We start from the raw sequence: 19,214 nt of genomic DNA, 5'->3' as shown, positions 1-19,214 counted from the left end.
ACACACACACACACACACACACACACACACACACACACACACACACAGGCGCGCGCGTGCGTGTGTGCATGGAAACTTACGTACATAACACCCACCTACCTACTCCACAGGCTGGCTCAGGCTTAACTTAGTATTGCCAAAAAAGGGCATCCGGTCCAGTCGTAATCTGAAAATGGGTAATTTGCAATGTTTAAAACTCATGTCAGTACATACTCATTCTAGCTCTTTGTGTGAAACTGAAGACAAGTGCTAAGGTTTAGTTATCGTACACCTTCTGTGTCAGAGAACATATTTACTCTCAGGATTTATTACATGTAAATTTCCTCTTTTATCTTTTGAAAGTAGTGTTATCATATATGGAAGAACAGTCTAATGCCCATTGTAGAAAAAATTCAAACAGTGCAGCAAAGAATCCAAGAAGAACGTACACCCGCTGTCTTACCACCTACAGATTCCAATTATTAAAACTTTATCCAGACTTCTCTATCAATGTAACCTGATTGATTGCTGCATTCATTCCTTTTGTGTCTATATGCAAATCTAAATGGTGTTAGAACACTGTGGAAAATGTGATCCCATTTATATAAAATGAACACACACACAACACACACATTTAAACAAAAAACCCACCCTAGAGTATCAGTCCCCTGTGTTCCAATGCTTGCTTGACCCTGAGCGCTAGCCTCGGAATCTAGCAGACATCCTAAGTGATTTAATACCTAAACTCCTGATTTCCCCCCAAATCTCTTTCTCCTGCATTCCCTCCCATCTCAGTTAATGCCATCCATCCTTTTGGGTGCTGAGGTAAAAAATTTTGGAGCCATCATTGATTCCTCTTCTTTGTTTCACCCCACATCCGGTTTATTCACACATGCTGTAGGGTCTGCCTACAGATACATTCAGAACATGATCACCGCTGAGCATCTCCAGCGTCGCTGCTCACCTGGATGACTGCAGTAGGCTTCCTATTGGTCCCTCTGACTCCTGCCTGCAATATGATGAAACTCTACCTTCGAGGAGTGTCACAGGCTTTTATGTCCTTAAAAATTCGGTGACAGTGAGGTATTTTGGAAAGAGCAGGTATTTACCACTCGCTAGGCCTGGCTTTGAACCCTAGTCGTAATGGTTACTAGCCGTGTGGCCTTAGGATATTTGCTTATTTTCTGAGTCTCTTGGGTGCTTCATCTGTAAAGCAAGGTAAAGAATATTTACTGTCTGGGACTCTCAGGAAGATTAAGAGAATTTACACTAAGTAGCAACAGTCTGGCACACAGTAGGTGCTCTGTAATTACCTTTACGCTCCCTCGCATTTATTTAACTGGGATAGTGTCACACTCCTTTCCGGGGCATAGAAGGCCTTCACATTTGTGACCCAGCTTCTTTAGGCTAGACACTGCCACCCCCTCGCTGTGTCAGCTTACAGCAAACAACCCATCTTTCCCTAAACCCACGCTCCCTACCTCCTCCCCAAACACGTATTTAAGACACTCAAGTGGCTTCCCTGATGCCTTATTTCAGTCTCCCATATTGTTACCAGATTGACTTATCACATATAGAAATCTGGCAATATAATTAATGCCATTCTTCTGGCCCACCAGAGGGTTTCTACTGCACCTATAATAACGCCCAAATGTCCTAATGTGGCACATGGGTCCCCTTTACCTCTCTGGATACAGGTCACAGTATTCTCTGCCTTTTGCCTCCTTCCTTCCTCTTGCCTTTGCTTTGCTGCCCCTTCTGCCTAGAGCTTTCTTTCTCTACCTTCTCTTTGATGGCTAAGTCTTATTTAGCCTTTAAAAATCCCAATATTTCTTTATTGATGTATAGTCAATGTACGAATCTTAAGCATACAGACTGATGAATTTTTGACATCATCTAGATGAATATAGAGGACAATTCCATCCCCCTCCCCAGAAAATTTTCTCATGTGTCCTTCCAGTCCGTTCCCAACCCCTACCTTGGTACTGATTTCTATTACTGTAGATTATTTTTTGCCGGATCTTGAATTTTTTATAAATGGAATCACAAGGTATATACCCTTTTGTGTCTGACTTGTTCTGCTTAATATGTTTTTGGAATTTTTTTCCATGTGATTATGTGTATAAGGAGTTTTGTTTTGTTTTTTGGTTTTTTGCTAGACATGAATATTGTAGGTAGTGGTATCTCATAGTTTTAATTTGCATTTCCCTGCTGCCTAATGATGTTAAATGTCTTTTCCTATGCATACTGGCTTATTTCTCCTTTAAACCAATGTTTTATAAACTACAGGTTTAGTCCAATGGTGAGTCATGAAATCAGTTTAGTTGGTTGTAAGCCACATTTAAAAGAAAAAAAAGAGAAATAGGACAAATTATCATAGAATGCATCAGAGAGACTCATACATGGTAAGGTTAAATATTGTTTTGTGAAGCTTTTTCAGTTACAGGCATGAGTGTGCGTGGTGTGTGTGTACTGACAGCAATTAACATTTGTGAAAAGAGTTTAAAAAGGGCTTAAAAGCAATTATTTAAATTTCAGTTAAATTCAATTAATGGAGATACGGCATAGTGAAGGATGGAGAATGGATGGGGGGGGGGGATGAGCAAACAGGAAACAAACATCATAACATTTTAAGGAAACTTTACCTGCTTCCCCAAGTAAGATTGCATTAGATGCCTCATCTCTGATTTTATTTTGCTAATATTTTGTCATTACTGAATGTTGACTCATGATTGTGCTTATTTCTGTTTCCCCCAAATATCCACTTCCATTTTTCTTCTATTTCTTTTTTTGTTTGTTTGTTTGTTTTAATCACCTGGTGCTCATCATGATCAAATGCCTTCCCCATCACATATTTCACCCATCCCCCCCTGGGAACCATCAGGTTTGTTCTCTATAGTTGAGTCTGTTTTTTTTTTTTTTTAAGATTTATTTATTTATTTGAGAGAGAGAAAGAGAGTGAGACGTGGGGGGCTTGATCCCACGACACTGAGATCATGACCTGAGCTGAAACCAAGAGTCAGACACTTAACTGACTGTAAACCCAGCCGTTTCAGGAGTCTGTTTTTTGGTTTGCCTCTCTCTCTCTCTTTTTCCCCCTTTGGTCTTTTGTTTTGTTTCTTAAATTCCACATATGAGTGAAATCCTTGGTATTTGTCTTTTTCTGACTGACTTATTTTGTTTAGCATAATACTCTCTAGCTCCATCCATGTTGTTGCACATGGCAAGGTTTTATTCTTTTTTATGTCTGAGTAATATTCCATTGTGTGTGTATATATATATATATACCACATCTTTATCCATTCATCAGTCAGTGGACGATTGAGCTGCTACCATATCTTGGCTATTGTAAATAATGCTGCAGTAAACATCAGGGTGCATGTATCCCTTTGAATTCATGTTTGTTTTTTTATATTCTTTGGGTAAATACCTAGTAGTGTGATTGCTGAGTCTTAGGGTTGTTCTATTTTTAACTTTTTGAGGAACTTCCATATTGTTTTCCAGAGTGGCTGCACCAGTTTGCATCCCCACCAACAGTGTGAAAGGGATCCCCTTTCTCCCCATCCTCACCAAAACCTGTTGTTTCTTGAATTGTTGATTTTAGCCATTTTGACAGGTATGCGGTAGTTTTGATTTGCATTTCCCTGAGGATGAGTGATGATGAGCATCTTTTCGTGTATCTGTTGGCCATCTGTATATCTTCTTTGGAAAAAAATGTCTATTCATGTCTTCTGCCCATTTTTAATTAGACTATTCATTTTTTGGGTGTTGAGTTTTATAAGTTCTTTATAGATTTTGGATACCAACCCTTTATCAGATACATCCTTTGCAGATATCTTCTCCCTTTCTGAAGGTTGCCTTTTAGTTTTGTTGATTGTTTCCTTCACTCTGCAGAAGCTTTTTATTTTGATGAAGTCCGAATAGTTTATTTTTGTCTATTCCATTTTATATAGCGGTCTTTTGGTCCTATTTATCTTTATTTATCCTATTTATCTAGTCATAATTTGTTAGCCAGATATTCTTACATTTCATCTTATGTCTTTTATCTAGCATTTTTACTTGGAAATTTACTAGAAAACTCTTTCTTTCAATTCTGAAGGACAGTCTCACCAGATAGAATATTCTTGGTTGGCAGTTTTTTCTTTCAGCACTTTGAATGTATCATTCCACTCCCTTCTGGCCTGCAAAGTTTCTGCTGAAAAATATGCTGATAGTCTTATGGAGGTTCCCCCTGTATGTAGCAAGTTGCTTTTCACTTGCTGCTTTTAAGATTCTCTCCTTGTCTCTAACTTTTAACAATTATAATGTGTCTCAGGGTGGGTCTCTTTGGATTCATCTTATTGGGAATTCTCTAGGATTCCTGGATCTGGATGTCTCTTTCTTTCCCCCAGGGTAGGGGAGTTTTCAGCCATTGTTTCTTTGAATAAGCTTTCTGCCCCTTTCTGTCCTCTGTTTCTAGGATTCATATAATGCACATACTGATTCAGTTTATGGTTCTTTAAGTCCCTTAAGCCACATTCACTCTTTTTTATTCTTTTTAAGTTTTTGCTCCTCTGATTGTATGAATTCTGCTGTCCTGTCTTTGAGTTTGCCGATCCTGTTTTCAGCTTGATCTAGTCTGCTGTTGAACACCTGTATTGAATTTTTCAATTCGATTATTGTGTTCTTTAGTTCTGTGATTTTCTTTGATACTTTTTAGTATTTTCTGTCTCTTTGCTGAAATTCTCACTTTGTTTATGCATTGCTCTCCTGGGCCACTTTATGACCATCTTTTGAATCCTATATCAGATAAATTATTTATCTCCATTTCATTATGGAGATACGGCATAGTGAAGGATGGAGAATGGATGGGGGGGGGGATGAGCAAACAGGAAACAAACATCATAACATTTTTGTTACAAAATAACTGACTTATTTTTCTGGAGTTTTATCTTGTTATTTTGCTTGGAATATATTCCTATGTTTCTTCATTTTCCCTCTTTGTGTGGGTTTCTATGCATTAGATAAAACAGCCACTTTTCTTAGTCTTGACAGAGTGTTTTCATGTAGGAGATGAACCTCGTCCATCAGTCTGGCACCAGCTCTTGGCTATCTCACAAAGTTTTGTGATTGTCCAAGCCACTTCCTTTGTTCCTGGTGCCTCCCAGTATTTGAGGATGTGCCAAGACCTCCATTGTCCAAAAGGGGAGGATTGCAGGGGGGGGGACCTAAATGCAAGTTGATCGGAAGCTGGACCCTTAGACAATAGCTGGGAAAGTATGGAGTTAAGCCCCTTCCAGGGAGAAATTGGGAGATGGGTATTTTTGCCTGCTTGGTCTCTGCTTGGCCTAGGTAGATAGCTGTAGGGGGGTGATCCTACACCTGTTAAGAATTGCTTCTTTGTTTGCTACAGTCTTGTGGGACTTGTGAATGCAAGCTGCACTGGCTATGAAAGCCAGGAGACTCAGGGATCCATCCTTTGGGCAGCAGCTGCAAAAACTGGGGCACAGACATGTGTTTAAGCTCCATCCAGGTAGTTCTGGTGATTTAGACTGGGCTAGAGGGAGAAGGTGGAGGACGCATCTGCTGGTTTCCCCAGTCTCTGGGGAGGATGGCAGTCAGCTGCCATTTTGATGTGTAGGTATTGCTTCCCTAGTTTTTGGAATTCTTTCAAAGGAATTTGCTTGCTCTATGTGTAGCTGTACGTTTGGTATGTTCATGGGAGGAGGAGAGTTCAGGAGCCTCCTATGTCACCATCCTGGACCAGAACTTTAAGTGATTTATCTTTATGAGTCACTTCTACTCCAGGCGGCACAGGCTGATCCCCATGTTCCAGGAGTCCTGGGCCAGGGGGGGTCCTTCCGCCCTGACACTTCTGACCTGTCAGCTATTTAGCATTTTTAGATGCCTTCCATGGAAGTTTGATTTGAATCATAGCTAGACATTCTTTTAAATACCTTATTAGTGATTACATCAAAGCTTTTAAAAAAGAGCATTCTTTTTTATTTTTCTTTAGGTTTATTTATTTATTTAATAAATAAAGCCCCCAACACAGGGCTTGAACTCACGACCCCAAGATCAAGAGTCGCATGCTCCTCTGAGCCAGCCAGGTGCCCCTAAAAAAGAACATTCTTAAGTCTGTGTTTATCCAATCATCAATATCAAAATCAAAAGAGTTAATTTTTATTCTTTATAGGCAATGAGTTTAGTATCCTTGTTTTAAAAATGTGTTCTCTACTTTTTAATCCTCATTAATTTTTTTCTGGGATTCTTCATTGTATTCTGTACATTCAAATGATTGTATCATTTGAAACCCAAACTCTTTTTTTAGTGTTCAATTTTGTAATAATAACTGAAGTAAATATTTAGATTCATCAATTAACTTTTGTGATTATGTTCACAGCCTTATTAAAGGCAGTAAGGTGTAAGGTCTGTAAGTTTGAAATTCAAATCCAGAATGCTGCAGTTCAAATACTGGTGTACCACTTCTTATTGACTGTATGATTTTGAGCAGGAAAGTGAACCTCTCTATGTATCATCCTCCTCACTGGAAATGGGGAATAATAGTAGTAGCTACCTCACCGGTTTTCACAGAAAGGCTTCAGTGATTTACTATATGGACCTGGGACAGTGCCTAGCATATAGCAAGCACTATTAGCTATTATTATTTTCTCTTTTCTTTGTGTTTGGCTCATCCTCCAGTGTTTTGGTAAATGTCTTTTGAAAGTGTCTTCTTCTTTATCCAGAAAAAGTATATAGTTGCTATTATTCTGCAATCTTGCATATTTGAATATGATTTTTTTTGCATCCTCACATAGGAACAATGGTGGAGTAGGAATCTTGGATAATAATTTTTATCCCTGAAAGCTAGTAAATAGCATTTTGTTGTCTTCTAGGGTTTATTGTTGCAAAAGTCAATGAAATTTTTGTCCCTTGAAGGTGAATTGTTTTATATTCTTGGATTAATTAATCAGTTCAATAAATATTTATTATGCTGTTTCTATGTATAAGATAAAGTTATATGCTTTAGGTATATAACAGTGAACCAAACCTGGTGAAGCTGACAACCTCATTGGGGTATGGGGTGGGAGGAAGACAATAACCCAGTTACCCAGAGTTAGCTAAAATCCAAGTTCTGAGGGAACAGTTCCCACAAGACTGCTCTCACTTCTTACACCAATTATAAATTTAGGGTATTCACAAAACCACCTTCAGATTTGATAATTAACTGAAAGATCTCACAGAACTTGCTAGAGGCTATTGTATTCATGGATATGGTTTATTACAGGGAAAAGATACAAATTAGAACCAGCCAAAGGAAGAGACACATAGGGAAGATTCTTAGAGGGACACAAACTTCTGGTTGTCCTCTCTCCATGGAGTAATGGTGGCATTACCTCCTCCTGACCACACTGTGTGACAATTTGCACAGAGTATTGCCAACCCAGGAGACTCACCTGAGCCTTTGGTGTCCAGAGTTTTTACTGGCCTCAATCACATATGTAGCCTGCCTTGCTGTCTTTTAGTCTCTATACCCTTCTGGAGGTCAAGCTACTACCTTTAGTCTTCTGTCCTTCTGGAAGTTGGCTGATGCGGCATAGTACAAAGCCCCCATCATGTTAGACCTTCCATTGACCAAGACTTCCAGACAAAGACATTCCTATTAGGACATTCCAGGGCCCTATTGTTCATCTCCCAGTAGCCAAGGGCAAAATCCAGACCTCTTTTTGGGGTGAGGTTAATTCTTCACTTCACACAAATATGTATACAGTAAATGCAACAAAGAATAATAAAGCATGGTAAGGGGGATAGAGAGAGACGTGGAGGTGCTTCTTCCTGTAGATGGATTGGGCAAGAGAGGCCTCTCTTGAAGTTTGTGTGTTTTATAGCTTTTCTCAGGGTCAACTCTTTGTCTTCTTATCAACTCTCCTTAATTTTGATTAATTTCTGCTTTTATCTGCATTCATTCTTTCAACTTTGAGTTTATTTTATTCTAATTTTTTTGACTGAAAGCTTAGTTTTGTTTTTTAAAATATATATTCACATATATATTTATTGCTTGATATATATGTGTGTGTGTACACATACACACACACACACACATATTGCATCCCATAAATATTGGCATTTAGAGCTTAAATTACTTTTATTTCTAAATCATTTGTAATTTAAGCTTTGATTTCCTCTTTTTTTTTTTTTTAAAGATTTTATTTATTTATTTGAGAGAGAGAATGAGAGACAGAGAGCATGAGAGGGAGGAGGGTCAGAGGGAGAAGCAGACTCCCTGCCGAGCAGGGAGCCCAATGCGGGACTCGATCCCGGGACTCCAGGATCATGACCTGAGCCGAAGGCAGTCGCTTAACCAACTGAGCCACCCAGGCGCCCCTGATTTCCTCTTTATCCAGGAATTATGTAAAAGTTTATTTTTAAATTTCTAGGTGCTTTCTTTCTTTGTTTCTTTTTCTTTCTTTTTTCTTTTTGGTGGTGGTGGTGTCTCTATTTTATTGTTTAACTTCTAATTTTTTCCATTGTGGTGGTTACTTTCTTCTTTTTGGAATGTATTGAGAGTTTCTTTGTGATTCAATACATAGTCTATTTTTATGAATGTTCCATGTTTTTGAAAATAATGTGCATTCTTTGTTTATTGGGTACAGAGTTAAATATTTATCTCTTAGATCAAAGTTGTTAACTGTGTTATTAAAATCTTCTCTAAATTTTCTTGAAAAAATGTGATCTTCTATGATCTGGATCTGTGTGATTTTTGTTCACTGTAGCTTTTTCAGTTTCTGCTGGAACTCTAATAGATTTTGATGTATATATTTCCAAACTACATTGATAGGTACATTAAAAAATAGATGACTATTGAATCTTCTAGGTGGATTTTTAATTTTTAAAAATGCTAAATAGTCCATACTATAATGTCCTTGAATCCTTTTTTGTCTGATTACTATTTCTACATTCTTAAATCATCTTTTTGTTAGCATTATCTAGGGCATCTTTTTAAGTTTATTTGCAATGTTCCTGTGTCAATTTGTTTTAAGGGTCTCTTAAAACATGATATATTTAAATTTTTACAAAAACCTGATTTGTGCCTCAACCTTTAGAAAGGGGAATTAACACATCTCTTATAAATTATTACTACCATAAACTTCTTTTTGAGTCATTTTATTATGTTTTCTACAAATATGCTTTCTGTCGTTTCTTTTCTCATTCTTCCTCTAGGGATGCAGTGTGTTGAGTCTCTTTTTCTGCCTTATTGAGAAAGTTTACAGTTTTGTTCATATGAGCTCTGTACTTTTGTTAATTTGTTCACTGAACTTTCTAGTATTTATTTCTGTAGTGTATGAGATCTTTTTCCATTTCATTTCTTACTAATAGAGCAGTTTAAAATTTAGGTTGTTGCATATTTATCATCCATGAAGCTAGTGAAATTATCTTTTTAATTTGAATAGATTTTGTAAAAGTAGTCTTTTGGATTTTCTAGATATTGTGTAGGATATAAGGATGATTTTGCATTCCATAGCTGAATTTTCCAAGTACTGATTACAAATATGGATGATCATCTGTAACACCTGTTTTCCCCATAATGGGCTGTTGTGATGCTCCAGTAAAGAATATATGTGAGAGGCATTGTAAGGTGTAAAGAACTCTGTCATGGTTGGGCACTATTATTAGAGTGGGTGCTCAGTCCATATGTGCTGATTCAGTTTGATACCTAACTTGGCCACCTTTACCATATATTGCCTTTTTCAGTTATCTGTGCCCTTTTCAAAAAGCATATGAGATCCTGTGCCCAGGGACACAGGAGGTCTGTGAAAATTTTTATTTAGAAATGAATGACCACATAAAGCTTCTTTTTAAAGTCAGACATTAGGGTTTTGTTTGTTTGTTTTTTCCATTTTCCTGTTGATTCTGACAACACATCTGTAGAATACATGCATCCCTGTGGTCATTTTGGTCAAACACAAAGCTGAGCAGATGCTTGCTTGAGCCCCGACCACCCGGCAGGCCTTTGTTATCTCCTTAAGAGTCTCCAGACTAGGAAATCCAAGGGACACATTTCATTGCAGTTGAAGGCAGGATTATGAGCTGATGATTTACTGTGAGACCCAAGCTTTACTATAGACACCATTTGGAATGGGAAGCATGGGGATTTGCATCCATCGGGCACAAGGACCAGGAGCCAGGAGGTGACTTATGGACCAAAGCTGTTTCACCAGCTGGTGAGACTTTGTGATTCGGGTCCAGTGCAGGTAGAGTTGTGCTCATTAACAAAGGGCAGTCTGCAAGCTGTCAGTGACCTTGCCTACAGGGCGAGGGTATTTGCCTAAAAGAGCACTATCTTCCCATGAGGCAAGTGGAGACTTGGAGAAAATATCCTCTGGCTTCTCCTAGGTTGAGTTCCATGAACCATCTCCCAACCAGAGAACTGGAGAGCTTCAGAGAGTCTTCTCTTTGCTTCATGCTCATCAGATGTGTTCGGGCGTCGGAGCTGCTGGGACTCGTGTTGCTCCTTACAGAAAAATAATACATTATTATCAAATATTAAGACTGGTCATAAAATAATTTAATACATAATTTTGTTTTAAATATTATTTCATCAGTGATTAAGTTCTACTATAAACTTAATATTGGCCAGAGCTTTTCTTTTCCGAGATCTGGCTTAAAGCATGCCAATTCCATGTCTCTGTCTAGTATCAAATTAAAGAAGTCTAAACATCTTCAGAAGACTTATGTGAGTCTCTGGATATCTAAGTCCTCAAGGCCACATAAGCTTTTTGAGGTTGACATTACTGAAAATCAGGAGCCACATCAACGGGGCGTGGGGTGTGTGTGTCCCACAGTGTTCACTGAGCAGCAAATAACCTGAAACCATACATTTACCATCCCTGCTTTAAAAATCCTTTGGGACATTCTGCCACTGAGAGTTTCTCATTGATCCTTTGGCCCATCGGTGCCCAAGCTTCAAGGTCTCACTGACTCCTTTCTTGGTGTCTTTCCCCCCATCTTTCCTCGTGTCCTTCCTTTGTCTTGGAGAACCTTGGGAACTCTGTATTCTCCAAAACTTGTAAATCCCAAACCCTCAATAGAACTAAGGGTTTTCTATTTAACAGAAACTGTCTCCCTGAGCAGGTAGTTGGGGTTATAAGTAACAGACATTTTTTCCCAATACACCAACATGGAAGAGGCAACCAGTCCCAATATTTAAAAAAAAAAAAAAGATTTTTAAGGAAAAAACAGATCAGGTATTTGATCCAACTTGTGGGTGACCAGTTCTGTGAGGCGTAGTCACAGAAACACCGAGCTAAAAATAAGCTTCTCAGGTAGGCATCCCAGAGCCTTTGTAACCAGCCTACTTTTGACTTTTCTCCACTGATCTTCCATCATTGCTCACCATGAACTCACTTGTCTAAGGGGCCAGGCAGGGTAGGAAAAAATTAAAGAGCAAAACTAGAGAAAACATGTCTTGTCTAAAAGCGACAATTTTTCCAGCTGGGAATATGGGCACAATGTTGCTAGATCTTCTATTTTTTTATAAAAGCATCTGGAGATTCCAGTTTTATACAGAATTTACTCATTAAGTATAACCCAAGCAAAACACATCTGGGGGTGATAGTCAGAATGTAGCTACAGTGCTTCGTGTTCTAGACTTGTCGCTTTCAGTTTGCTGGGGCTTCTTCCCCATACTCCTTCTTCTGATAAACATCTTGTCACCCTTGAAGGTTCAGTTCAAATGGCACTGTTTCTCTAGATCTCCCCATTTTCCCCTACAGTTATTCCCAATAGAGAAAATGACTCCTCCTTTATAGTTATCAGAATCCTCTCTGTAAATACTTCTTTTGAAATGTATCACTGCTTTTGTTTGTCTGTCTGCCTACCCTGCTATGCTGTGAAAACCTTGAGGACAGGGACCATGTTAACCATCTTTTTATCCTTGGTGTCTGGTATAATACTTAGCCCATAGCAAGCACTCTGTGTTCGTTGAATGGATGAGGGAAACAGACGTGACTCCAGGATGTGGGGCCTGAGCTCGGCTTTCTTTCCATCTGCTTATCGTTCAGATTGTTTTTTTTTTTAACATTTGATCACAATGCCTTGCCTTTTGGCAGTTCTCATCCCTGACCTCTGGGGACTAGCAGCAAAATAGCTAATACCATCTCTGTGAAAAACTAGTGTGGAAAAAAACAATTTACTGGTCGTTTTGAGCTAATATCTGGGCTCTTTCACTGAAGAGTTTATTTTTAAAGAATATTTCACTACATAGTCCATTGAGGGCAGTTGGACAGGCATTTGTTCTCGTGGGGTGAAGGGGAAGGCGTGAGTGAGGTAAACGCAGGACATGAAGCAGAACTGTCTAGATGGCACCTGGGAGTCCTCTCTGAAACATGAATTAGAAAGAGCAGCCTGACTCTTGCCTTGAATCTGTCTGGATGAGAGATTTAAATTCTAAGAAGTAGATCAGTATTTCCCATAGCACGAAGTCATTTAACCATCCGAGGGATGAGTGTCCACACGTTCCTATAACATTACTTTTAGGAATTTAATTCTTAATTTCTGGGGGGGGGGGGGGATGGTGTTTTGGAAGGGAGAACTTAGAGAAAACTTAAAGCCCCTATCCCCTCACAAACCTGGAATAATTAGTTTTAATAAAAAAAAAAATAAAGATTTTTTTTTTTTTTTAAGCTGGATAATGTAGAATTAAGATGTACACCAAGGGATTTTTTGCAGGGGGGTATTATTTTAATGACCAATATTTTTCTGGCTTTTTCTTCCAAGACCAGAAACATCTTAGAGCTCAATGGCTTTAAGCACAAAAACAAACAAAACAACAGTTTCCATGTGTGTCATGTTTCTGTCTTGTCTAATATGTGCATAGGGAGTTTCCAGGCTTCATGAACAAGAATTCCCTGACCAAGGATGTGGATGAGGGGCTTGTGGAGGGAAAGTTTCTGCAGACTGAGGGACATGAGAGTTATTTTGGCAAAATCTTTCCTGACTGCTTCCCCCACTTACCAACCGCCAACCCTCAGTCAGTAAAATGGCATTTTACCCAAACGTGTTAGAAAACTGCAGGGCAAAAAAAAAAAAAGAAAGAAAGAAAGAAAGAAAACTGCAGGGCTTTAGGTTTGTAAAGTGTGATGAGGATGGAGAGTACCAAGGAGGAAATGGTGAACACATTCTAGATGATACTAAGTAGTAACCACATGGATCACAGCTCTGGTAAAAACCTCCCTGCCGTTTGGCAGATCCCTCCTATTGCCACTTGGAGCTGTACAGGGATTATTAATTACATTCTCCACCCTCCTGGTTAAACATTTTTAGCTGGCTGTGAGAAAGTATAAATTCTCAGTTCATGTTTGAATAGAGAGGTGGGACATTTGGTCTCTGGGAAAAGCGCATGGAAGGATGATGGCAGGTTTGGGATTGGCTGGCCATATTTGAATCTCCAAATTCCCACTTACTTCACTTACCCCTTAAATGCCTCCTACAGCATTCTTTAAACAACCTTATCTCTTCCCTCTGCCCCGTTATTTTCTAATGCTGCTGTGACCTCTTTCCTTTGCGTTATGAACAAGTTGCGTAATCTGTGTATTGTTGGTTCATACAGACATTCAGGAAAAAACCTTTATTTTCTTGAGATCAGTTTAGAGTATCCTCTCATTGAATGGGTGGGAACTTAACAGAATATCAGAGGAATGCACACTGTCTGAGAGGAAGAAACTTGTCTGTTCATGACTCTCTCCCTAATTTTTATTAGCTGAATTGTGTCCCTTAAAAAAAAAAGAGAGAGAGAGGTTGGTGTCTTAACCCCCCGGTTCCTCAGAATGTGATCTTATTTATTTTTTATTTATTTTAAAGATTTTATTTATTTATTTGACAGAGAGATCACACAAGTGGGCAGAGTGGCAGGCAGAGGGAGAAGCAGGCTTCCCGCCGAGCAGGGAGCCTGACATGGGGCTCGATCCCGGGACCCTGGGATCATGACCTGAGCCAAAGGCAGATGCTTAACAGACTGAGCCACCCAGGTGCCCCAGAATGTGATCTTATTTAGAGATAGGGACTTTACAGAGGGAATCAAGTTAAAATGAGCTCACCAGGGTGGACCTTAATCCAATATGACTTCTAAAAGGGAGAAATCTGGACACAGATGCGCACACAGGGGACATGCCAGGTGAAGAGGAAGGCAGAGATCGGGATGATGTTTCTATAAGCTGAGGAACACCAAAGATTTCCAGAAAACCTGAGAGGTTAGATGAGAGGCACGGAACAGATTCTTTTTCACAGCCCTCAGAGGAACCAACCCTGCCGACATATTGATCTTGGACTTCGAGCCCCCAGAACTGGGAGACAATACATTTCTGTCACTAAACCACCCAGTTTGTGGCTCTTGCTCACAACAGCCCTAGCAGACTCTTATTGTGATGACTGACACGCTGTCTGGCCATAGTAGGTGCCTAATAAGAGCTGAATGAAGTATCACGGTGCCCCCCTCACAGGGAGGTCTCTGTCGTGCCTAGAAATTGGGAGTAAGTGTGTGTGTGTGTTCCAGTCAGCATAATCACTGCATATTTCTTCATGATCTACACCTTGAAGATGAAAATTCTCTTCCTTGAGGCTCTATGTGAGAAAGAATAATCTTTGCTGGGGCAGGGACTCAGGAGCCTGGGACTCAGCTTTCTACCTTGTAAAAGTCCTTGAAGGAAGGAATGACAAGGAACCTAAGGTGTGAATCTGAACCCAGAGGAGGGAAAATGGAAAAACACAGAGGATTATCTCAAAAAATATCTTTCCACGAAAGACAGAAATTGTTCTGTTCTTCACGTGTAAGATTTGGGATCTGGTATTTTCCCTTGTGGGTCAATATGCACAAATCAATTTGTATTAAGCATGTCTTTTTATTGTGATGCTTTGACATTTGTGGCCTGACCCTGCAAAGACTAAAGACTCGCCCACTCCCAGGGCCAACCAGTTCCTAGGATAGTAAGTGATGCCCCTGAGTGGGCTCTTTCAAATGCATAGTGACCAATTCAGAGTCCCTGCCCCAACCACTTCTTTTATTGAGCTCTCACACTCTGCTCACTACCCCCCCCACCCTAATCCCCCAGGGCCAGATACTGAGGAGGAGAGGAGATACTTCCTAAACTCCAGAGCCAGCTGAAAGGATCCAAATCCAGTTATCCAAATTAGCCAACCCTAAACCTGTTTATCTTGCCTCATCAGTTCCTTGCCATGGAAACCACAAGAAAAGCTCTTTCCTGGGTTTCTCCCTCACTCCTTTGCCTCCTGACCAACCTGGTGCTTCCCCACGTGGCCTTGCATGGTATGGCATGGGTGCCCCCTTCTCTTGGGAACTGTTTGCAGCAAACTCCTTTCAGGGGTAATCCTCTCCTGATCTGTTGCCTCCCTGTACCTGAAGAGTAACAAAACCTACATTTTTAAAACTCAGGCGTCTGTAAAAGCCATGTTATAAATGCACAGACGACTCCTATCGGTGATATAGAGAGAATCTGTAATTGCCCCTCATGTCATTGATCTGTATTGCTGGTTGTTCTGAAGAGATTCTTCAGATGAATAATACTTGTCTCTATGAGCAGATTACGTTGCCAGAGATGTTTGGGATCATTGAGAATTTTTAGTTTGCGAAAAGGAAGACCAGGAGTCAGGAGTGAAAGATGTACTTTATTTAAGGCTTTGATAGGACAAAGAGGTTTGGACACACACTTGCTCTGCCTAGTCTCAATGAGCCGAACCAGCTATAACCGGGGGTAAAAGATAGGCAAAGGAAGATTTTGTTTCACTATTAAGAAATTAATTAAATAATTAACATTGTTTTTTATTTTTTATTTTTTAAAAAAAACAATGAGCAATGATGGGTGAATATTGAGTGACAATGAGTTCAAACAGTTGAGTTAAATAGAGAATAAATGATCACGTATAGGAGCATCTTGTAATGTTTTTTTTTTTGTAGTTAGTGTAGTGGTTGTAATAAAATTTCCCTTTTATAGTTATTTATATTATGTCTTTGTCCTCTTGTATATCCACCTTTCTTGGACCATAAGAGCAGAGTCTTTATCTGTCATATTTCATGATTTGGATTTCCAGTGAACAGTGCCTGGCATATAGTAGTGGAAGTAAATATTTGTTGAATAAAGGTTTGTTACAGTACCTGATAGGAAATTAGAGACTCTCTTGGATTCTTTTCACATTTGTGTCAGGACTGCTAAGTGTTTCCAAAACCTGGTGTCTTTTCTCTGTGGCACACAAGTAGACTACATTTCCCATAACCTTTGCTGTTATGTGGCATCATGGGATTAATTCTGATTGGTGGAAGGTGGATAAGCCTACTCTGTCCAAACCTATTATGTAATCTTACATGTTCTCTCTTGCTTGCCTCATCTTCTGGCCACATGCAAAATGTCCAGTGATGAAGGTGACATGTGACATTGGGCTCCCCATTTTGACTGCTGCATCAGGAGTGCATGAGTACAACTATAATAATTTCCGTCTCTTAAAAAGCAGTGACTTCTCTAAAATTTCTTACTTGTACAGTGAAATAGCACAAGGAGTGATTAGTTCTCCAGATTCTCTTCCTTTTGATTGAGACTTTGTGACTTGATCAGACCAGACTGGGGGAATTTGAGAGGGATATGCCAAACCCAGGCTTTTATGTCCAGTTTATTTTACAAATTGGGCTCCCTGATTTCTCTCTTTTTGTTTCCTGCCCGGCTCAGTCTTCTGTGAAAATCTAGGAAGTTACGTTTAACCACTAATAGTCATTCAGACTCTTTCTCTCCTTGCTTTTGGCTAAATCTTTGGAGAAGAGAAGGGAAAGAGCATTCTTTTCGTGCCTTTTACCAAGGGGCTGCCATTTCCCCTCTCCACTGCTTATGGTAAAAGAGCATGTCTAAATCTGATGCCTCTTCAAGAGGGTCATTTACTCCAGGGTAAAACCAGTGAAATGACAGCAAATAGTTGGGAAGCTAAAATTACAAAAGGAGACTGGATCTCAGTACATGTAGTTGACACATTTATTGAGTGCTTACACAATGCTATGCCCTGCTTCATGAACTTGGGAGATTTAAAGATCTGGGAGACAGAGCTGTAAAGAATTTTATAGTATCTTATAGTAATATTTATTCAACCAGTTAAACTTAGCAAGTCCAAGTTCAGACAACAGTGAGAGAAAGCTTATATAGCATGGTGACTTGGGCATATGAGACACCCCGTTCCCCCACCAAGGTGGCATTAGGGGGGTCTGTTTCACTTCTACGTCTTCTCTAATTGGGTCAAGGAGCTGTTTGCCATGCGGGATGGGGCCAAATGCTGGCTACTCCTTTGGTATCTGAAATGTCTTATGCACTCTAGCTTGGTGTGATTATGGAAACATGTTGCCTGTTCTTACTCTTAATAGGGAAGAGGATCTAGGAATGGAGCAGTGCTTTGGGCACAAAAATGGCTTCATTCGTAATTTTTAATAATGCTATCGAAGGTTAATAACTGTCATTTTCTATGGTCCAACCAGAGTTTAAAAGTGGTTTCCTTCCGTGTTTTAATGCTGCCTAGATCTAGGTTTCTGGGGGAAAAAAATTAGATAATTTTACAGTCAAGAGTTTTGTGATCAGTTGTTGGTGGAAATTGACAGGAGCCTGGAATAGCTTGAGATCATATATTTGCTGTCTCTGACCAGTCATTTGAAGACCTGATTAGAAACCATGGGACACAATGGTGCTCTAACAGAAAGATGGGGGCAGTTCTCTGTTTCTGTGTTCTCTGATCAAGGCCACGTGGGATCTGGATGTCTGGAATAGAGACACTGCTCGAAACACACTGCATGGGTCACCACTGGTTCCAAAGGCATAATTATGGCTTTGTAAGGCTCATCTTGTTGTGTGGACCAGGGCAAAATCTGTTAAATCTTGCTTTAAACTACTAGTGGAGCATTTCAGCTCTAGGGACCCCAACCTGCAAGGGCCTCCAAGCACCCAAAAAATCAACAGCCTCTCTTAGAATTGCCTTTTTCAGCATCTCTGTGAGTCTGTGATTATCCTCAATGACTTTCTACTATATCTTCACCTAAAACTCAGAGTATTCATATGTTAGTGGGCATTGATTTTGGTGGCGGAGTAGCTTGGTGCTGCTTTGTTTAAAAAAAAAAAAAATCAGACCTAGAGACTTAGTCATCAATTATTTATTATCTGAAAGCTTTTATCAGGTGTAGGGATTGTTACATCTATTTGCAAGCCTGTGGCGACTTGTTCCAACAAAATATTTGCAGAGGAGTTGCTCATGGCTCTGCTGGCTGGGGCCTCCTTTTATGAAAGTTCTAGAAAAGGAGAGCTAACATCTTTGAGAGCTGCTGCTCGTATTTTAATTGTAACTTGGTGAGCTACGAGACTGCGGTGAAGTGTGGGTCTTTTCTCAGTGAGCACTTCTAACCCAGGCCAGGTCCATGAGGACACAAGAATTTCCAAAAAAGAATTATCCATTAGATCCTGGAGAAAGGGCAACTTAAGAGCCCATGGGATAGTGTTTTCAAAGGCAAATCTGTCTATCTCCTTCATCCCCTCCTTGTTCCCTGTCAGGGGAAAGAAAATGATTAGGCAAGACTTTTTTCTTTTTCTTCTTTTAATTTTGTTCAGCATTAAAGGAGGGAACTTCATAAACATTGATTGTCATTTACAGAAAACATTCAGAAATCATGTGTGCATTATCTGGGAATGCTAACAGTATTCAACTAATAATTTACAGGACATAAAATAAGGACAAAAACCTATTACATTCTAAAGTAATATAAAACTCTTTTTTAATTGTTAGGGAGTGCTGTTTTATTCTAGTATATTTATAATAATAATTAAAAAAAACAACTCAATGCTTACTTCCTAAGTGACTCAGGCTGCAGTTTTACTCACGTACACAGAAATTAGGGCTTATATATTAAACAAGGAGAGAGAGATCAGAAAATTGTAGATTTTAAAACTAGATGTCACGGGGTTTATTTGTAGTTTGCCTTTTGCCTCTATAGGCCAATAATAATACATGGTAATAATGTGATTAAGCTCCAGAAAAATCAATGGTGACTATAGGAGGCATTATTCTTTTAAAAAAGTATAATTATTATGCGTCTTAGAGTGAATACTTTTATTTTACATGTGTTTGGCAGTGCAATGTTTGTGCATTGCCAACCGTGGTGTGCATGCTAATAAGACGTATCAACTGCGCTTCACGGTGGCCCCTCTAGGCGCATCCTGTTTGGG

Source organism: Neomonachus schauinslandi, chromosome 13 (genome assembly GCF_002201575.2).
Source record: "Neomonachus schauinslandi chromosome 13, ASM220157v2, whole genome shotgun sequence".
Taxonomy (NCBI): domain Eukaryota; kingdom Metazoa; phylum Chordata; class Mammalia; order Carnivora; family Phocidae; genus Neomonachus; species Neomonachus schauinslandi.
The sequence above is the reverse complement of the archived record's forward strand: the minus strand, read 5'-3'. Positions refer to the sequence as shown.